The 22574-nt window shown below is 45.5% G+C and overlaps 1 long non-coding RNA gene across 27 annotated transcripts in view; it reads left to right on the top strand.

The window, feature by feature from the left end:
• The window catches only part of LOC123613430 (uncharacterized), a 463022-nt gene that overhangs the window by 107995 nt on the left and 332453 nt on the right, over nucleotides 1-22574 (top strand). Inside the window, exon 3 of one of the 27 annotated variants that reach the window (XR_012501564.1) lies at nucleotides 18714-18866. The exons of the other annotated variants lie outside the window; for them this stretch is intronic. This is a non-coding gene — a long non-coding RNA (uncharacterized LOC123613430). The remainder of the gene's footprint in view (nucleotides 1-18713; nucleotides 18867-22574) is intronic. 27 annotated transcript variants of the gene reach the window in all.

Below are 22574 nucleotides of genomic sequence, written 5' to 3'. Positions count from 1 at the left end.
AGTTTGAATCCCAGTTCTGCCACTTGCTAGCTGTGTGACCTTCGGCAGGTTCTTAACCTCTCTGTTCCTCCGTTTCTCTGTAAAATGGTGATAATTATTGTACTGCATCTCTTAGGGTTGTGATGATTGAGACTTGACATGTGTTAATATACAGAGCTCAGAAGAGTTGTGTCTGGTGGGCAGTAAGCCCTGTGTAGAAGTGTGAGCTGTTGGCATCATTTGGGGGCGCTGCCTCACCACCCCTTTTGTACTAGGCAGATGTCTGAAGCAATGTTTGCTGGTACCCACCTCCTGATGCTGCTGCCACACTAACCTTTCATCCTTGATTTGAGCCTGAGTATCCTGTATCCCGCTATGGGTATCATCCAATTTGCATCTGCTCTCCCATTCTCCTTAACTCCATCAAGTAATAAGGCTCTGTTTCCCCCAGTCCTCCTGCCTTCCCCCATGATCACCGACCCCACCTTTCTCCCAGTTTACTGTTGTTTTCAGCCCTTTTATCTGTTCCTCCACTTTCAGTAACCCCACCCCAGTCCCATCCTACTAGCTGCCCAGGGGTTAACTAGACCTCCACTGAAGTCTAGTGCACATCCTCTCCTCCTCTCCTGGGGGGTCCTGCGCTAGCCCCCGTGTGGCTCTAGAAAGGCTGACCCCTGGGAAAAATTCTCTTTCTGCCTCAACCCCCATCCTTGAGCACACGCCTGTGTCACTGGCTGTAGACTCTTCTCTCCTGTTCCCTTGCACGTGGGAGAAGCCCTGAGTGCAGCTCACCTCACGTTTCTTCCTGGGGTCACTCCTAGCCCCTCGATCACTGTGTTGCTTTGGTCACTATTTTGAAGACCTTCCTTTACAGCCTGGTCCTCACCACAGCCCTCCATTCCCTCTATGGCCTGGCTGGCCACTGTCTGACATTCTGGTTCTGTCCCCTTGGTTTCGTGTGCTCTTTGGAGCCACCCTCTGAGGCTCAGTTCTCCGACTGGTTCTCTTCAGTCCCTCCCTTGGAGACGCCATCACCTCCTATGGCGTCCACACCAGAGGTTTTCTCTCTGTCGTGACTGTGGCTTCTCTGTGGGTGGCCGTGTGTCCCCGGTGGTCTCAGCGAGCACATCCTTGAAACATCGAGGCTCGGGCTCCCCGCCTGCCCTCCCAGCTGGCTGCTTTTCTTGATTTCCCCACTGCTCTTCATGGGGATGGGGACATCCTTTCTAGCTCAGTCCCCAGCCCTGTGTCGCCCCCCTCTCCACCCCCCAGGAGCCTGCCTCTTACAGCCATTCATCTTTCTCCTCACTGGCCTGGGATCTGGTCCTTTCCTCGGGGGGCTCCGTGCAGATTTCTCAGTGATCTGTTCTTCCCAGTCTATCCTCAGACTCCTGCCAGATAGCGGTATTGCCTAGATCCTGGGAAACTTGTCATGGCTCCTGGGGGCCTGGGCACAGGCTGCAGACCTCTTAGCACAGAGTTCAAAGCCCCTCGGTGACTCTGTAACAGCAGTTCCCACCCAGTGGCCCTGTTTTCAGCTCACACTGTTTCAGCCGTCTGCACTTGGACCCATCGCACCCTCCCAGGCCCAGCCTGCCTCCTCCCCCTCAGCCTGACCCTTCTGGCTCCCTCTCCAGATGCCTCCTGGGACGTTGGTTTTATGTGTCAGCTTAGCGTAGTGACAGCTGTTTAATCAAACTCGAATCTAAGTGTTGCTGCGAAGGTATTTTGTGGATGTGGTTGGCATCTACAGTCAGGTGACTTTAAGTAAAGATGACCCATTCAATCAGCTGATAGCATTAAGAGCAAAACTGAGGTGTCCCAGAGAAGGAATTCTGTCCTCAGACTGCAGCACCAGTTCCTCCTGTGTTTTCAGCCTACCAATCTGTCCTAAGAATTCAGACTTGCCAGCCCCCATGACAGCATGCTCAGCTCCCAAAAGAACTGGGCACATAGCAGGTGGTCACCAAACATTTGCTGGATGAATGCATGTGGGGGAGGGTAGGTGGTAAGTTGGGGATGGTGGTGACTCTAAGCTGATTACAAACACTTTCCTGGATTTTTGGAGGAGAGAAGCAAGGGCATTTAAACCAAAGTCATTCTTCGTAGAGTTGGTTTATTCTTTTCGTGTTCGAGGCCTGAGGCTCTAAAATAAACCCAGACTAGATTTCTTTCCCCTTGTTCTCTCTCTCCCTGCCCAGCAATGGTTTCCAGATCAAGATGCAAGTTCAGACATAGCAGAAGAGACTAGAACCTGTAACTCCTGAGCATCCAGAGGGTCGTTTGGTTGATGGATGCACCTTAATTGTTGTGGTGCTTAGAACTGCATCTTGCTCATGGTCGAATATCATTCTCGGATTTGCCCCCTAAGTGGGGTATCTCCCAGGAGTTGTTCCAAGTGGAAAACCAGAGAAGTGCCCTTATCCGTGCAAGGTGGCCGAGTGTACTGCAGGACTGGGGCATCCTTAGAACCCGGAGCCCAGCCTCTTCTGTGCAGGCGGACTTCTTCTGTGCCCCTGGTGATGTGTCACCACAGTCATACAAGAAGCCCCTGCCTAGGAGGGAGGGTATAGCTCAGTGGGAGAATGCATGCTTTGCATACAAGAGGTCCAGGGTTCAGTCCCCAGTACCACTACTTAAAAAAAACAAACAAAAACCTAATTATCTCCCTCCAACCAAAAAAAAAAAAAAAAAAAAAACCCAAAAAACAAAAACAAGTGCCTGCCTTGACGTAGGGAACTGTTCAGTTTTAACAAAAGCCAAGGCCTTCCTAGAATTTTTTTTAAAGACCTAGTCCATAACCCTGCTTTCCCCTCTGCCGGGATGTTTTGAAATTGACAAGCCTCATGCTTTCTCTTTGAACCAAAAACACCACTCTTGTTGGTGGGTGAGGTGGAGTTAATGAACACAAGGCGAGCATGGCAAAGGACTTTTGAAATGGCCAAAATTCCTTTTATTTTGTCATTTTTATGGAAAGGTCAAATAATTGGGGGGAAAAAAAAAGCCTTCGATGAGGAGTTAGGGTTTACAAAAAAGCACGCTTTGTTGATAAAACATGAACTGTTTGAAAGATTTGTAAGAGTCTAAAATCCTGCATAGCCCTTCAGAATCTGAAGCGGCAGGAAACCACTGTGATATTTTTAAAACGAGTATTTATAAAAGTAATTGGGTACTCTTGATGTGGAATAAGGAGGGAAAAAAAACTGGTAAGGAAGCTATATTGGACTTGACATAAAAGCGAGGTATGTAATTTGGGAGCTGAACGAAGGGCGAGGGACATGTGCACACGGTACCTGCGGGCCCTTCTCGCTCTGAAGGGCTGGAGGCAGGACCAGAACGGCACTGGGAGGAAGGAAGGCCTGCGGGCAGTGCCCAGGTATCGCAGCGAATTTCTGGAACCCCAGTTGAAAACTCCAGGGCCCTCTAAAACTGATTATATGCGAACGGGACAGAAAACACATGTTTCTGAGAACATTTTGGTTAAAATTAAAAATGTGGCAGAGACTGTGCCAATAATTTATTCGAGAATATCCGAACCAGATGCTGGTAGCCCGTAGTTCCGAGTAATTTGCCAGAATTATGCATTTACTTTAATCCCAGAGAAGAAGTTAAAATATGCATGGTTTTTAGTGTTTGTGACGCGAAAAAATTTTTTTTGGTGTGACTTCAGCTGATACCGGAAGAAGGAAGGACAAGAAATATGCAGGTTGTCTGTTAACTATGGCTCGAACCTGCCGTGAGTTAAAATGCTATCAGAAACAGATCCTCAAAAAGTACAAGACCCTAGGGAGTTAGGCAAACATTTCTGGGTAGGACAGTAATTCATGAAATGACAACCTTGCAGTGACACAGTGTTTCTACTGGTGACAGAGTTCTGATTCTTGAGTGGGCCCCTCTCATGGACACATCGTCTTGTTTATGTGATGCCAAACATTTGGATGAAAATGGAAAAAAAAATTCACTTAGCTGCCTGGATTTCTGTTCTCTATGAAGCCGAATAATCGAATAGTGGGGTTAACTGGTCAGTAGACAGCAATTTTTTTGTTCTTTTTTAGATATTTAGCATCTAACTAGACAGAGGCAGTTAGTATAGTGGGTAATCATGCAGGTTCTGAAGTCAGACAACCTGGGCTCAGATCTTGGCTTTGCCACATGTGAGCTATGGGGTAGTTACGTTAAGTTCTCTGTGCTTATTTTTCTCATCTGTAAAATGGGTATAATAACAGCTTCTACCTTGCAGAGTTGTTCTGAGGATTAAATGAGTTAATTCAGGTACTTAGTATAGTACCTGAGCACAGTAAATGCCCTCAATAAATAATATTCATCTTCATTCTATATAGGATTTGAGACTTAGGGGAGGCAGGAGGGTCCTTGCATTTATGCCTTTTGTGACTCTGGCAAATGAAAACTGGTACTTGGAGGGGGAGACATTTAAAAAAATTATTTATTTGTTTATTTCATTGAACTATAGTCGATTTACAATGTTGTGTTAATTTCTGGTGTACAGCATAGTGATTCAGTTATACATATATGTGCCCTTTTTCATTATAGGTTACTACAAGCTATTGAATATAGTTCCTTTTGCTATACAGTAGGACCTTGTTATTTATCTATAGTAGTTTGTATCTACTAATTCCAGACTCCCAGTTTATCCTTGCTCCCTCCTTTCCCCTTTGGTAGCCATAAGTTTGTTTTCTCTGTCGGTGAGTCTGTTTCTGTTCTGTAAGTAAGTTCATTTGTGTCATTTTTTTTTTAGATTCCACATATAAGTGATACCGTATGATATCTGTCTTTGGTTTACTTCCCTTAGTATCATAATCTCTAGGTCCATCCATGTTGCATTATGCCATGTTTTCATTCTTTTTTGTGGTTGAGTAATATTCAGTTGCACATATATACCACAACTTCTTTATCCAGTCATCTGTCGATGGACATTTGGATTGCCTCCCTGTCTTGGCTATTATAAATAGTGCTGCTGTGAGAATTGGGGTGTGTGTATCTTTTCAAATTGTGGTAAAATATACATTTACCATTTTCACCATTAAAAAAATTATTTTTAAATGGAGGTACTGGGGATTGAACCCAGGGCCTTGTGATTGCTAAGCATGCACTCTACCACTGAGCTATATCTTCTTTCCCATTTTCACCAATTTAAAGTGTACAGTTCAGTGGCATTAAGTATATTCACACTGTCATATAATCATTATCACTATCCATCGGTGAAGGGCATTTTTTTAATTATAAAAATAATGTCTAGAGTCCATGGCTGGCTGTTTGCACCTCGGTTTGGCCCTTGTCCTCATTCCCCTGAACTATTACAGTGCCCTATAGCAAGCTTTCTGCTCCCTCTAACTCATATGTGGCTCCGGACTAGCCCTTTTAAGAGGCAAATCTGATCTCTGTTAGCACTTTAGGGTCTTTCCACAATCCCTCCACCCCCTGTACCGTTCCTACAGGGTAAAGCCTGCTCTCACTGGCAGGGTGTGTAGGGCATTTACAACTTCATCCCTGATGGCCCAGTACTTGGCACACAGGCCCCAAGAAGTGTTTGGAGGTCTCTGAATACGTGCTGCATCTTCAGATAAGGGGTGAGGGATCCAGGAATCACGACAGTTTTATGGGTGAAAAGTGGTGTTGGCTTCAGCCTGGGATGGCGCCCCACTTACGAGTGGGTGCTGATCGGGGTCTGTCTTATCGTGAGCGTAAGTTAAACGGCACCAGGAACCAGGCAGCATTCTCTGCTTCCAGACTCCTGCTTGGGATTGCTCCTTGCCTGTGGAATGGTGCCACCAATGAGTTGGATCCAAGGAGATCAGGGTTCCAGTCCTGCCCCTTATTTGTGGGGGGATCTGATCACTGGTCTCTGTGGGAGTGGACGACGCCTGGGAGGGTGTGGGACAAAGGGTGGAGAGACATGGTCAGAGGGAGATGGTGGGACCGTCTTAGTTTTCGCTTTGCCTAGTGAGCTGGCTGGCTCTTGGCACCTGTTCTCATTCAGAAGATGTGCAGCCCAGGGCCTGGTCCAGAGCAGACCCCAATTAGGTTTGAAGGAATAATTTTGATCATCTGTGCACTTTTGACTTTTGACAGTCCTTCACTCGAGAACAGTACTCTTTTTCCTTTGGGTCTAATAATCAGCTCCCCGCCCCCTTGGTCGCCCGCTGCATTAGCTTGCATGCCTTGCATCAGCTGTCCACCGGCCTGTTCTTATTCTGCAGTTCATCTTGGGGAACCGACACCTTTCTTCTGGATGCTTTAAAAAATAACCTAAATGCTCTCCAGACTCCATTCCTGCAATTTGCTCTCCATTTCTTACACTTGCCCCGTGGCTTTGGAAGTGATCCCAGAGTTCTCTGGCTTTACAGATGGGACAAGGATCTCCCGGGATGGGGGCAACTTCTACACAGCTGCCCCCCAGCCCGGAATCTGTGGAGAGGCTGCTGTTTAGGGCACCTCTCCTTTTGACCTGTTTTCTGGGTGATTCTCACCCTCCCGTTAAGGTGGAATCTTGTGCAAGCTGACTCTGGGGAAGGTTCTGCTTATTGTCTTGAGTCGAGGAAAGGTTGCAAAACTGCTTTTTTAGTACTTGCAATGTGCTCTGAGGTTACTGACGATGTGAGGATGAGGCGAGGAAGATCCCTGCCTGCTAAGAAGCTTCTATCAAGTCTCACTTTGCTGCTATTTTCCTGGGTCCGAGAAAGGCTCAGAAAGTGAGACCCCCCCCACTTGGGGGCAAGAACAGTACCATCTGTGGGACACACTTGAGAGATTGTGGCCATTGTCACAGCCGGAAGAGCCCAGCTCAAGAATGTATGGGTTAAATTGCCCACCCCGGCAGAAGAAGGGGTCAGGGAGGCAGCCTCCCTCTTGGCGTGCGGGCGGCGGGCCAGTCACTTGGGGGCTGCCGTGCTGTGCTGCTGGACAGTGATGGTCATTGACACCCTGTGCGTCTGCAGGGAGAGGGGAATAAGCAAGCTTTTTTCTTCTTCCAAATCCGAGGAATGTGTGAAAGGCGAGAGTGTCAGGCCAGAAAGGAGTGGCCACTAACTGCCCCTGGCACTCCCACCCGGCCTGCCCCGGCCACTCCCCGGCCACAGCCCCGCTCGCTGTCAGTTTGTCAACAACTCGGACTGAGGTGCTCTGTCCCTGCGGCTCTGTGGGCACAGGGGAGGCAGAGGAGGAGGCCTCTGCTGCTGCTTGCAGCCAGGGGTGGAGGGCCGACTCCCCGGAGGCTGTTTATTTCCAATGAGGAATTTTGCTGGCAATTAGGCCAGGTCGCTGCTGGGAAAACACAAGTGCGTTCATTGGTGATGGTCTGGTGCGCACACACGCACGTGCATGCACGCACACCCCCTCGCCTGTGCGGACACACACATGTGCATCTCCACATGCACACACGCACGTGTGCACACACCATCCATGACCAAGCACGAGCACACACACACACACGCGTGGACACACGCTCACCTTGCAGCTCCTTTATTAAGCAGCAGAACATAAACATCAAAGAAGACTCGATTTATAGAAGGAGTAAACCTAGCAGAAATCAGTAAGACAAATGCCAACTTAAAATCTCATACTTTTTCTCTCTGCCCTTTTAACTATTAATCTTTCATCTTTTTCCTTCCCTCTTTCTCATTCGGCTTTAAGAAGAGAGGCCGCTGCTTCTCGCTCTTGCCGTGGCTTTGAAAGCTGCCCTTGAGTCTTGTTCTCGGTTCTGACCAGAATCCCCCCTCTGGGCGTGCGGGCATTTCACAGCATCTGGAATCAGGCTGTCTGGGTTCGCAGGGCAACTCTGGCACCGATGGGCTGTGAACTGGGGCAGGTCACCTCACTCTTTGTGCTTCAGTTTCCTTGTCAGTAAAATGGGGCAATAACATCACCAGCTTTTTGAGGTGTTGTTGAGAATTAAATGAGTGCTGAGCCCAGGGCTTGGCACACAGATGTAGCTGATAAATACTAGTGACGATTTGTTCCCTCCTGCCCCTGGCTATTCTTTGGGGAGACTCTTGGCTGTCTTGGGCTCTTGCACTCAACTACGCAAGTGATTGTGCTTTGGGGAACAAACGGTCTGCAGAGGAAGGAGCCAGCAAGATTAGACCTGGTCCTCCTGATCCCTTTCTTGAGTCCATAGGCTTTTGCCTACCTGCCTGTCTCTGTTTTCACCCCTTTGAGCAAGAGTTGGGATTATTCCTAATTTGCATCATGTAGTTCCTTAGCAACCCTCACTAATATAGGATTAGATACAAAAATACTTTTGGTTAGAATTTCAGACATCTTAATTTATTGCAGACCATTGCTTTAAAAATATTTGTTTTTCCTACCTTATTTCAAAAGTAATGCAAATTCATTGTAAAATATTTTGAATACCCAGGTAGTCAGGACAAAAGTCACCCTTCTGTCAGCATCTTCGTGTGTATCTTTCCGGTTTTAAACGCATCTATACATATATATTTGTACCAAATGGGACTTACTGTGCGTTCTTTCCGTCAACAGCTCCCCCTACTCCATTTCATAATGTCCGTCTGTCCATCATGTTTTAAAATGATTTTTGAAAGAACATCATATTTCAAATCAGATGAAATGTGGCTTCCCCAGGAAAAAACACAGGACCCATGTACACTCTCAGTGGAGAGGAGGTGACAGTGTGATGGCAGTGAGCTGGACTGGCTGCACCCCGGGGCAGCCCAGCTGTGCACTCCTGCGGGAAGGGCGGGGAGGATGCAGTTAGAACGTGGGTGGGAAAAGCATCTCCTCATCCTGACTTTTCTCTTGCAACTGGAGATTGCTTTCAGCCCAGGTGCAAGCGGATGGACGGACAGTCTGCTGCTGTTGGCATTTACCGATCCTGGGGCAGTTACAGGGGAATATGAACCCCTTGGGACCTGGCCATGGGGCAGGGGGATGCAAGGCTCACCTCCCAGGGAAGCAGGCAGTGGCTGAGCATCCAGACGCTGGAGCCTAACTATGTTCAGGTCCTGCTACTGTTGCTTGTGAGCTTTGTGATGTTGGGCAAATCTTTCTCTGTGCCTCAGTTTCCTCATCTATAAGAGCAAGCTTATAATTTTATCTATCTCATACTGTAGTTGTACGGATTAAGTTAATAGGCATAGATGCAACAGTTAGAACAGTGTCTGGTCTATAGTGAGTACAGTGTGTGTGGTGATTGTTCACCTTGGTTGTGCACTCAGATCTTCTAGGGGAGCTTAAAATAGCACTGATGTCTCTGCCCGACCCCGATCGTCATGGGCCCCAGGCAGAAGGGCTTTCCACATAGTGGAGAGGGTGCCGGCTCTCTGGGCCAGTCTTTGGTAACAGTCCTTCACTGAGGTGAGGGCAGGTGGCAGCTCTTGGGAGCTGCCTGTTGTTAAGGTGGTTAGACAAGGGGACCATTACACTGGGGTGGCCCTAGTGCCCTGGGTGGCCTGCCTGAGCTCGAGTCACACTTGAATCTGAGAAAAACAAAACTCAAGAACAGCTGGTTATAAACAGCCAACTAGATGTACTCGAATCTGAGAAAATGAAACTCAAGGACAACTGTCAGCCAAGTAACTAGATTTTCTTGATGAAGGCAGCTGTTCACGGTGCGGCCAATTAAATGATTGCTTGGCTTTGCTTCTGTCTCTTCCCTGTAAAAACCTCTGCCCCAGCCCCTGCCTGGCTCACATAAAGCCTTCAAAATTTCACGTGCGTCAGTTTACCTTTGTTCACTATGCAGGTGTGAGGATTTACCCTGGCGGCTCAGAGCTGCACTAAGCAGTGGTCCCCAAGCCTACCTACCCCCTAGGGAACTTGGAGAAGAGATTCTTGGGTTTGATTCTTGGAGGTGCCTGGAGATTCTTATTCAGAGGGTCTGCAATGGGGCTTAGGAATCTAGATTTTGAAAAGCTTCCAGGATAATGGATGGAAGAGCCATTGCCAGTTATAAATCCTCCACTTCTCTGAGCCTCAGTTTCCTCAGCTGTACAATGGGGATGACAGTACACCCTGCGAAGTTGTTGTGAGGATTAGAGGCACGAGAATCCTGCCTTTATTCAGACCTGCTGGGGCCCCAGGATGGATATGGGGACAGTAATGGCAAGTAGCGGAGTGTCCTGCGTCCTCAGACTGGCAGTGCATCCCAGGCCAAGCTGGACGGGGCTGTGTGTGGCCAGGCTTACTCACCACACCCTTCCACCCCCAGCAGGAGTAGGCGCCCCTTTCTGAGGTCCCGAGGCTCCTGTTCTCCTGTGTGGGAGAACGGGTCTGTATTGTATGAGGTTTATATAGCTGCTGTAACAAACTCCCACAAGCTTAGTGGCTTAAAACAGTACCAGTTTATTATCTTATCATGCAGGGGAGAAATCCGACATGGTTTCACTGGGCTACAATCAAGGTGTCTTCACAGCTGTGTTCCCTGGGGGGGCTCCAAAGCAGAATGCATTTCCTTGCTTCTTTCAGCTAAGACAGGCTCCGACTTTCAAGCCAGCAAGGACAGGTTGAGTGCTTCCTCGGAGAGCATCACTCTCACCTCCTCTTCTGCCTCCCTCTTCCACGTCTAAGGACCGTGGGGATTCCACTGGGCTCTCCTGGGTAATCCAGGATAATCTTTTTATTTTAAGGTCAGCTGACTGGCAACCTTCATTTCTCTTTGCCACGTAAAGTAACACATTCGCAGGTTCTGGGGATTTGGATGTGGACAACTTTGGGGACCATTTTGCTGCCCAGCACTTCTGTTGCCTTGAACAATTCTTTAGCTTTTTTACTGTTATTAATCTCAGGTGGCGTGCTTGTGATTTCAAGACTGAAGCTGTGTCTTGTTCTTACCTGAATTGCCTGTGGCGTGATCTTCAGACCTGGGCTACTGGGGTTATTCCTGGGGGTGTGGGAGAACTTTGCAAAGGGATGCGAACAAAGGTAGCTCCAAAGGAGTCCACTTAAATGCCTTTCCTCAAACACATCTACCCACGAATGCACCCTCTGTGGAGGCCAGTTCTCCTTTGCTCCCACTCTTTCCAGGTACTTCTCTCTCACTTTCTCAAAGACTCAGCCCCCCTGAGGTGCTAAACAGTGACATTCAACATACTAACACCTGTGAAACCCTCATGTTGACTGTCATATATTTTCAGTGAGTTAAATGAGTACATGTAACACGTATACACCAAAATGTGTAATGTATCCACATTGCCTTGACCAAATGTGTACATATACTAATTGCAACCTTAGCTCAATCCAAAGGAAAAAAATGTTAACATTCAGAGCCTGATGGTTGCAGAAATCAAAAAGTAAACTAGAATTCCAATTTATAGACATTTTCCCTGGGTAAGATTAGGACAGGATGATTAATAAAAGACTTTCTAGTATAAAAATTATAGTACAATAAAATCCTGCAAGTTAAAGTAAATATGATTTCAAGGAGGAAAAGGGAAAATGTAAACTTCTGACTCATAAAGAAGGGTTTGTTCATGTATTTTTAAAAAATTAACTGATGGTGGGTATCAGATTGCTATGGCATTTGGATTCCATTGGAAACATTTAAAAGGGTGATGTAACAGGTTTATATTTTATAAAATGTCAATATTTACAATGCAGTTAGAATCGCATCTTTTGTACTACTTAAATGTATGATAAAAATGTGCAGGGGCCTACAGAGTGTATCAAAATTCTTTTAGGAGCAATTTGAGCTTAAACGTTTGAGTGCCATCCACCCGGTGGCACCTTACACGTAGTGGGTGCTTTAAAAATGTTTGTGTTTGAAGAGGGATTTAAGTGAAGAGTGTAAAACATGAGAAAGGATGCAGTTTAGGTGGTCGTGCAAGCTTAGCAGGAGAATGTCTTCACAAGTAAGATGCTCTGACGGATGGCTCGATGTGCACCTCTTGACAGCTGGTGAGCATCTTTAGGGTCTCTCTGAGTTTCATTTTTCCAATAACAACTAGTTTTTCCATTCTCTGACACCAGTTAAGCTACAATTCAGTCCAGTTCTGACACTACTGGAGTTAGCACAGACCTTAGCGGGTTAAGGGCTTGGTTCCACAAGACTGCCCCCACTTCAGATACCAGTCATCAATGGGGTCCCCCAAACTATCTGCGCTTCTGCTTGGCCAGCTGCAGGTCTGGGGTTCCCATGACCTTCATCCCCATTTGGGTTTCCTAATTTGCTAGAATGACTCAAAAACTCAGGAAAATGCTGTACTTACAAGGATAGTTTTATTATGAAGAATGTAACTCAGGGACAGCCAAATGGAAGAGATGCATAGGGCAAAGCGTGGGGGAGATGGCACTTCCAGGCCGCCTCTGGAGTGCCACCCATCTGTCACACCCATGTGTCTACTGACTTGAAAGCTCCCCCAGCCTTGTGCTTCAGAATTTTTATCAAAGTCTCATCACATAGAAATAGACATGGTTGATTAAATCATCAGCCATTGTTAACAGGGCTCAATCTGCAGTCCCTCTCCCCTCTCCAGAGGTTGGGGCTCTCCAGGGTGGGGTGGGGTGGGGCTGAAAGTTCCAGCCCTCAACTCCTGTGTTTGGTTCCTCTGGCATCCAGCTGCCATCCTGAAGCTTTCTAATGGGTCTGCCAAAGGTCACCTCATTAGCATAATTTCAGTTGTGGTCAGAGGAAGTCATTATGGTAACAAAAGACATTCCTGTCACTCAGAAAATTCTAAGGGTTTTAGGATCTCTGTGCCAACCACCCAGGACAAATACCAAATACTGTGTATATTTTTTATTATTCCACACTGGCATTCTAAGAAATCATGAATCTTCTTTCTCAGCCTAGGAAGTTGGGGGGAGGGTTGGCTTAAGAGAGCAGGAGTGAATGTGACCATATGGCCCTTTGCCAAGTCTCAGAGGAGCAGCTCTCGGGAAGACTCTTGTTAGAGATTTTAGTTGTTCATTTAACAGACCAGCCAACTCACCTCCCCACCAACCCACCAGCTTCACAGTGCGCTGGGTCCCAGGCTAGGAGCCTATGAGCCAGGAGGTGGAGGTGGGCGGCAGGAAGTACAAGGTTGAATTAAGCACAGTTCCTGCCCCAGGGGAGCCTGCCGTCCATGGTGAAGTATGCAGCCTCCTGACCGTTCTAAGCTTTTCCTGGAGACCTTCTCTCTCTGCTGTCCTCCATCCCTTGCAGGATCGTGTCTCACTGGTAGAACGTCCTTCTGGTGGAAGGGGATTTTGCTGTCCACACTGCCTGCCATTTGGAGCAGGGTCCCCGGTGTGGCAGCTGCTTCTCTCCCTCCCCTCTACACACCCCCCTGGATGACTCCTGCCCCCTCCCTAACCTATGCCCCAGGCGGCCTTAGTCTGTCGATTCCTAGCAGGGACTAGTCCATTTTTAGGAGTGATGAGTAGATGGAAAAATGTCGCCAATCACTCATGACAGATGTCGCCAAAGCTTAATTAAGACCAGACAGTTTCAGCGTAGGGACTCTGTGGATGATGTGGGAGGAATGCTTGATCGCAGAGCAAGGATTCACGGTCTCAGGCAAGCTCCTGCTATCATTCTGTCTCACCTTTGTGCAGGGAGGTCAGCTCTATATTGCAGGGAATGCAAAATGTATCAGACGCAGTTTCTGCCCTCATGGAGCTTATAATTAAAAATTTAAAAATTTGTGTGTGAAAAGAGACATGAAATTGTATTTATACTCCTGCTGCCAATGCCTCTCTCTCTCTTTGGAGTCTGTCCCTGGCTGCTCGAGTTCTCCCTCCTCTCTCTGCTGAGGGAGGCTGTGGGTCTGCCTGCCGGGTTCCTGAGGTGAAGGACTCAAGACCCTTTGGCTAGGGTTTTGGGAGAGATTTTGATTGGAAGTTAGTCAAAGCTGGGCATGAGGAGGGAGGCTGCTGAGGAAACTGTGAGTTAGAAGCGGTGAGAGACGTGGAGGAGAGAAATGGGGAAGGAGGGGGGTTTGATTAAGTGCTCGTATGGATTATGAATTAGCTTCCCTTTGCTGTTCTAGAAGAGATGCCAGGACAGATTGGAATTCTAATTATTTTTGATCTCTAAACTGCACTTCCTAAAATGAGATGTCAGGCAGACACTGGACCACGTGATGCCCTGATGTGTATTTTTTTTTCTGTTAAATAAGTTAATGCATGTTGTGGTGTAAATGATAAAATACTATGCATTTCTTATTGCTAAGACCACAATAAAAGCAGTAAGTCCCAATTTAACCTGAGGCCAGCCATGCTCTTGGAAAATATCTTCCAGATGAAATGTAAATTTAACCGTGCTGTTCTTATGCTTAACACTCTTAAGCAGCTCTATGTGGCACTTGAGCTAAAATGCCATCTTCTTACTGTGACTTCAAGATAGGCTCCTGCCCACCCCTCCCAGGACATCTCTGGCCAATTTCCTCACTCTGCTCTGGGCCCACTTGCCTTCTCTCAGTTTCTAGGGGGCTGTAAACTCAGTAACTTTAAGTGCCTTTGCACAGATTGTGCCCTCAGTTGGCAGTGCCTTTTTCCTTATCCCCCTGTGGTCTGGGGATACCACACTCTCCTCCACTCTGCGTGGGCTGTTCCTCCTCATCCTTCAAGTCTTCACTTTAATCTCACCTCCTCAGAGGCCTTCTCTGACCTCCCACCCCCTCTGATCTAAAATAAATCATCCCATTATTATTTCTTACAGTGTAGTGAGTTGAATGGTGACTCCTGACTTCCAGGTTCCACAGGCTCCCTCTGGAACCTGTGAATGGGACCCATTTTGAAAAATTACATCTTTGCAGATGTAATTAAGTGAAGGATCTCAAAATGAATTCATTCTGGATTATCTGAGCGGGCCCTAATTCCACTGACAAATGTCCTTAAAGAGACACACTCAGGAGAAACACATGGGGAGAAGAGGAGATGGCCACGTGAAGGTGGAGGCAGAGACTGGGGGACTCCCTGGGACCACCAAAAGGTGAAAGAGGCAAGGAATGATCCTCCCCTAGAGCCTTGGGAGGGAAGGAGTGTGGCCCTGCCTACACCTTAATTTTGAACTTTTGTGTGTGTGGTGTGGTGCTTTGTTACAGCAGCTGCAGGGAACTCATACACCCAGCATTCTGTTCTTTCCCTTCATGTGGCTTATGATGAATCACTTTCACATCATGAACTTGGTGATCTGTTTATAACCTACTTCCAGCTCCTCCTCAACATCGCACGTCCCTATTACATTTGGATCTTTTCTATTCCCTGCTCTATCTGCATTGCCGGGCACAGTATCTGACACATGGCAGAGGCCGAATAGGTGTTTACTGAATGAATGAAAATAAATAGCGTGTCTCCCGGCCTACATTCTGTCTATGGAATGCATACCTACTTTTCATCTGAGCACCCGACCCCCACACCTCGTGGCCTTCTCTCTTGTCTTTCAATGTATCTCTCTGAATAAATCTACCTTCACTCAAAACAAAACAAAACAAAACAGCACGTCTCCTTTTTTAGAATCACTGAAGAAAGCACCATCTTCTGGAGAGCGTTGGACTCATGGAGGTTAGAAGCATGCTTCTCCAGTGCTCAACATCACCTGAAGATGTCAGGTGGCTGAGGGCTGCTGCTCTTTGTAAGGGTTGTAACCGTGCCCTCTGCAGCCGAGCCCATGCTTTTATTATTGAATTTTTTTTAACATTTACTACTGTAATGCTTTCTCTTAAACTCAGATTTTTTTTTTTGCGTGGGGGAGGGTGGTAATTAGGTGTATTTATTTATTTATTTAAAAAAAATTTTTTGGAGGGGAGGGATAATTTATTCACTTTATGTATTTATTTTTAGAGGAGGTACCGGGGATTGAACCCAGGACCCTTTGCATGCTAAGCATGTGCTCTACGTCTTGAGCTATACCCTTCCCCCTTACTTATTTATTTTAATGGAGATACTGGGGATTGAACCCAGGACCTTGTGCATGCTAAGCATGCACTCTACCACTGAGCTGTACCCTCCCCCGAACCCACGCTTTTAATTCTCTTTGCTAATCCTTCTTTATGGAAAGGGAGATGTTTAGCTTCCCAGTGGTCTTTGTCTGAATGACCCCAGACACCAATGTGGGGATGTGGGTCGGGGGCAGCCTAGCTCAGAGCCTGGAGGTAAATGCAGAAGGCCCGAGCACATCAGGTTTCAGCGGGATTCAGTGCCAAAGAAAACACATTCTTTAAAGAGAAGGGTAATTGGTGAAGGCTTTGTCTAATCTTAAGGCAGAGGGGATGGACCATTTGAAATGGTTTAGTATTCATGATAATATATGGTTCAGGACTCAATAAAAGGGTATAATTCTATTCAGGGATTCCACTGAGCTCATAAACCACGGGAGTGTGGCTCGTCAGCAGAATGTAGAGATTGGGTTACCACGGAGCTTGTCAACAGGGACCACTCAGGGCTGTTGATCACTCCCGAGAAAGGATTATCATGGGGCTCCTCTGGACTGCATGCCTAGAAAAATCAGTGACCAGATAATCAGTTAAGTCATATGTGTGTCGTTAAGTCATGTGTGTGTCTGTGGTCCCAAAGTATACAAAGGATTGCAGGGGAACAAAGTTTCATTGCATGGTCTTTGTTAATGAAGTCTATGTACCAAAAATTTTGTCCCCAGAGATGCCATAAATATGCACATGGATGTTTCCTGGAACTCTGGGTAAAATAACCTTTACTTTTACTCAGGAGTCATGGCAGTAAATGTGAGCATGGCATGGTGTGGGGCAATAGGGAATAGTGAGGATTGTGGTCAATTAGAAAGTGAATGTCTTGCTTAAAACCAGGGTTTGCCAAACAAAACATGTCTGCAGGCCAGTGTAAGATCTTTGTTTATAAATTTATCTTTCCACTAGACAAGGAGTTCACAAACTACAGCCCTTGGGTCAAATTTGGCCCACCATTTCTTTTGCCTCTGGACACTGTTGAGGGAGGAGAGTGGCACTTGCAGAAGCTGTAGCATCTTGGGACAAGCTGGAGGACGAAAGCCAAAGTTGAGGATGGCAGAGTGAAAAAATACAGAGCCTGGGTGCTCAATGACATAATGAAAACCCAATTAATCAGTCCAGAATCTACCTTACTTTTTTTCTGTGTGTTTAAATGTCCTTATTGCTTATTCACTTTTAATTGGGTTAAGAAGCTTGCACCCTCAAAAATTAAGAATGTTACGTTGTTAGATTTGCCTGTTCTTTTGGAGTTTCTGGGTCTCCTGTGATAAAAATGTTCTTCTAATATTGTTTTATTTTTCATTTAGAACTTTGTTAAGAATTAATTTTTTTACATGGTATGAGATAAGGGTCTAACTTTGTTTCTCTTCCAGGGAGAAATAAAAAATTTTTTAGTGCCTGATGGTGAATGAAATCCAATGTACTTGTAGAATTTGCATAAAGATGATTCGTTATTTTCTACACTGGAAACTCATATGACAAGATTTGTTTCTCATAGATAATCTTAGAAAATGGCTAACATGATGATTTTTAAGTGTGATACTGATGTAACTAGAGTGTTTTCTAACTCCCAAGAAGGAACATATAGTAACATGAAGATCTTTGCCAGAAATGATCAATTTTAAGGCAAACTGTATCATGTAAGAGAAACACCAGTGCTGTTAAGTTTATCTGATCTGGCCCATCCCAAGGGCAGATATTGGGCTATTTCCTTGTGCTGATTTAGAATGGTGGAAGAATAAAAGTCAGAGTTAAAAAAAAAATCGGTATCTTGCACTGACTTGAAGGAAAGTTTGATTTTGAACTGCAGATTCTCCTCGTATCTGAAGATAACTGGTGCTGAGAAACAACCCTTCAAGTGAATCTGCTTAAAATCGAGGCTAGCATTTCTTATTGAATCTAAAACAAATGTAAACAAACAAAAAACCTTTGACGTGTGCTTTGTTAATCAAAAGATACTGTCGATAAATTGAACTGATAACTTAGAGAAGTTATTTGTAACGCAGACAACCAAAGATTAGTAGCAAAAGGATAAAAGGAACACCTGCAAATCAATAAGGAAAGAAAATAGAAACATGGGCAAAAACATGGACAGATATTTCTCAGAAGAAGGAGCACAAGGAGCGAATAAATTGATTAATTCTTGTTCATGTTGATAGAGTCAGGGTCAAGGCCTCAATGAAATTCCCCTTTACACCCGTTTAATTTGGAAAAATGTACTATACACTTAACCAAATTTAGTTTATAATTGCAACTGTGCACTAACTCTTGGAATATACAAAGTACAAGTCACGTGTTTATTTTTTGGGTGTAATTAAAAAAAATCAAATCATAAGATGCATTACCTGAAATCCAGAGTCTTATTATGAATGTTCACAGAAATATTTGAGGATGTCAAATTTTGATGTCTCAGTCATCCTTTTTTGAAACTCTTACTAGTTTTGCATACTCCCTGCAGATGCTTCCTGTTCAATGATAAGCTGGTTGACTTTAGCCAGATCCTCCTTTGCCAATAGTCCTGCATTTGATTTGGTGAACTCTCCATCATCACTCTCCTGCAATTCATGGCTTCTTGCATCTTTGGGATGATTGTTGATGTCACTTTGCAACCTGTTTGCACTGGAACGATGTTGCATTGTAGTTTCCTTGGGAGACTGACAAAGAATTTGACTTGGAATTGAGATTGGGGAAACAGAAGGATGTTGGCAGCTAGAAGGGCTCCCAGTCGCTTTTGTCTCCCTAGCAGTCATTTCCCCCTTTTTGGATGTATCACTCTGGTTTTCTTGGGGAGACTTAACTCTCCCCAACACTCAGTCCATGTAGTTTGACTGAGACAGCTTCCCCCTTCAATTCCAGAGGTGGGCATGTGTCCCAGGCCTGGCCACGATGATTGGTTCATGGGTGAGCATGTGACCGAAACCAGACCAGTGAAATTTCATTCTTTGACTTTGGATGAAATCCTTGGAAAAGAGGGTGTCCTTTCTCCTGGGGCTGCTGAGCTTCTGAAATGTAAGTCTGGGCATGCTGTGGTCATCTTTGCTGCCACATGGGGAAGTCACATCTGAGAACAGAGCCAACAAAGAGACAGCAGTCTGTTGTCACGGAGGGAGGTATTTTCTTCTTAACTTTTTTTTTTTCTCTTTTCCTTGAGAACCTGGAGAGGTTTTTATTTTCTAGTTTTCATGTAAGCTGTGTGAGTTGAGTTTCTTTCACTTGCCCTCAAAAGAGGCTGGTGGATGAATACAGTATCAGAATTGAGATTAGAATCCACATTTCTTAGTCCTGGTTCAGTGTTTCTCCACTTGGGTGCTTCTCCCACGGTTACTTGTTCAGTTTACCTTGCTTCTGGATTTGTGGTCTAGTGAGAGGTGATGTGGGAGAAATGGCCATCTATGCTGATGGAACCTTGTTCACAGAAGCCAAGCTGATTACCTGGGAAAGCATTTGTTCCCTGGAAGGAAGGGTGGACTAAACTTCACTCACCCTCAGCAGGTGTGTATAATAGCTTCAAAAAGAGACTTCACAGCAGAAGGTGATTGGGAACCAGAGCTGGAATGGAAAGTGTAGGCCTCTGAAGGGGGTTAGAGGAACTGCTATGTGGGTCCCTCTTCGGCTCATATGTGGCTCAGTGAGAAGCAGGGAAATATGATCGGGCTTTCTTTCTCTTCTTCCTGTTTTACCAAATTCTGTGCCTCTGTACATGGCCAGAGATAGGATAAGTATGCTAGCACATTAATTGTAGATTTGGGGTGGGGGAGGACAAGCAATTTGGTAAAACACTTAACAGGTGCTTGCATCCTGTGGAGCACCGAGGGGTAAAGTGGATGAAACCAGGGTGTATGTATCAGTCAGGTTAGGCTAGGTTTTGCTGCAATAACGAACAATCCCTAAATCCCATGAAAGTTTATTTCTTGCTCCTGGTACATGCTCATTGTTGGATTGGCAAGGGTTCCCAGGCAGATAGAAGAGGCACCAACTTCATCATGGTCAGCCACCATCCCAGATGGGAAATAGGAATTAAATGACACATGTCACTTTTCACTCACAACTCATGTTGTGAGTTCTGGTCCCATAAAGGGACCAGACAGTACAATCCTACCATTCCTACCATGTGTTGGAGGGGTAGAGCTGGAAATATTTGGGGAAACAACACTCATGATGTCTATGGTAGCTAAATTCCAGCCTTGTCTTTGATGTAGGGGGAAATCAAATGTAGAGGGGGCTTTAAAAGGACACCAATCACATGGAGGTGGGAAGAAAGGTAGGGGTGAGAAGATGCTGGGGTAGAATGAACAAGCCTCAAGGTCCCAGGAGTGTGTTTCAGCCTGCTGAAACTTGAGTTTCTGTTTGTTGCCTAAAAATACAGAATTTCAGATCTCATCCCAGACTGGGCAGAATTAGAATCTGCATTTCAACAAAATCCCCCGGTGATTTGTATGCACATTAAAGTTTGAAAAGTTCTGATACATACAACAAATGAGAGTATTTTAGGTGACATATGGACATGTTTTTATCTTGATAATTATTAAACAATTATTTGTTCTAACAATATTTGATCATTTTTTTGTTTTATTACATTCTTTCTATTTTTTCTTTTATGGAATTAATATCAGATAAAACAACTTATTTCATCAAAAGTTAGTCAATTTAAGAAAAATATTAACCTAAGAATAGCACAGATAAGACACCAATATGGAATAAAGTGTTAAAAGTGGTACCTGGATGTGTGAAGTCTGGGAAACCCTGCCCCACTGGGGATGCTCCCAACCTCCCAGTTCCTCACCCAGGCCATCCCTGCTCCCAGAGTCCCTGGTCTCACCCAGCTTCCTGTCTGCTTTCCGAGTCCCCTGGGGCCAGCCTCCCAGCAGTCACAGGTAGGAGGAGACATGACAAAGACACCCCTGGAGTCTGTACATGGAACAGGGAATGGTCATTCAAGTTCAAAATACCTGGACGGGAGAGGGATTTATTTGGATATATCAGGCCTAGTAAGTATTAGAGCCCTGAACCTTCTTGCTAATTTCCTCATTTTCTCCGTCGCTGTGTGTGTCTGTGTGTGCACAGCCTCAAAATTCTCTCCATTAAAGGTTATCAAGCTAAAATGGAAAAATCCCGAACGAGAGCAATGATGTTCAGAATATTCCTTTGCTAATTTCTATTTTAAGCTGATCCGTTAGAGACAGTGTCTTTCTGAGTCCTCAGCGGTGGGTGGTGACAGCTTCACAAGGTGATGCCTTTTTTTGTGATTCCTCATGTCCATGCCCTGAACCCTCAGACGTGTGTGTGAATGTGTTGCATTTTTTGGCAAGAAGGACTTTGCAGATGTCATTAAGGATCTTGAGATGGGAAGACTATCCTGGACTATCCAGATGGGTCCAATGTAAACATGAGAGTCCTCATAAGAGGGAGGCAGGAGGGTCAGAGGCAGAGAGGAGATGTTGCAGTGATGTGCTTTGAAGATGGAGGAAGGGGCCACTAGCCAAGGAATTCAGGCAGCCTTTAGAAGCTGGAAAAGACAAGGAAACAGATTTTCCCTTTGAGCCTCCAGAAAGAACACAGCCTCAATGACACCTTGATTTTAGCCTTGTGAGAATCATTTTGGACTTCTGACTTCCAGAGCTGCTAGATAATAAATTTGCATTATTTTAAGTCACTAAGTTCGTGGTGCTTTGTTACAGCAGCAAGAGGAAGCCAGTCCATCTCAACACCCCCTTGCAGGGGGGGCAGTGAAGTAGATGTGGACTTCAGCAGCCCGTGGTGACAGCCACAGGGACACCTTCTCAATTAAGACCCACTCCCCCGAAGACTATTACCAGACATGTCTCATTGACCAAGCTTCCACTCCCACCCTGACAAAATAACCTGTGCAATCAAGTGCTCCTTCATAAGGCAAACTCACTTTGTATGGATGTTCATTTTAATGCTGCACATGCCTTTCTGAATGACAGACAAGCAGGACCAAAAGATATCTTCTTTTTGAAGACCCTGTTAGCATAAAGCAGCCTTTTAAAGTCACCCTTACAGTGATGTCCAAACATGACGAGCTGGCCCTGGATGTGGGGGAGAGGGTCCCACCTTCCTGCCCCACAACGAAGTAGGATTTTGTGTGTTTAAGGAGGAGAATGCATGTTGGCTTCTTACTAATTCTCCCAGTTTTTCTGGTCCCACTTTGCACTTTATTTTTAAACTTTAACAATGTTTTTTTTTTTTTTTGGTGTGTTTTTTTCCCATGGACTCAGAGGCTGAAGGTCATTTATTTCCTGCTTTCAGACAATGGTATTAGAGCCACATGAAATTAACTCACACATCCTACTTTTGTTTCTTGAAGTGTAACGAGCAAGATTTTGGGCTGGGGCTTTTTCCACGCAGGAATCTGAGTTTGCTGTCCCAGGCTGTGCCTCGCTAGCTGGGTGACTGAGTCAGTTGCAGTACTGCTCAGAGCCTCATTTCCTCAGCTATAAAATAGGAGTGATGACTCGAAATTCGAAGGGTTGCTGTGAGAGTTAAATTATGAAACAACTTGATGTAGGAAAGTACCTACCTCTGTGTTCGATGGATGTTACTCAATAAATGGTAACGGTTATGACACTTTTCTCTTGAATGAAATGTGCTGATTCTGTATTAGAGTTTTAATTTAACAGATATGACATTTTATGAGATTTTTCCCCTCTCCCCTGGATTCCTAGGCTCAGCAGTTTCTTACTGCTCCCCCCTTGG

The sequence above is a fragment of the Camelus bactrianus genome, chromosome 22 (genome assembly GCF_048773025.1).
Source record: "Camelus bactrianus isolate YW-2024 breed Bactrian camel chromosome 22, ASM4877302v1, whole genome shotgun sequence".
Taxonomy (NCBI): Eukaryota; Metazoa; Chordata; class Mammalia; order Artiodactyla; family Camelidae; genus Camelus; species Camelus bactrianus.
Note: the sequence above shows the minus strand (reverse complement) of the source record. Positions and strands in the feature narration are given on the sequence as shown.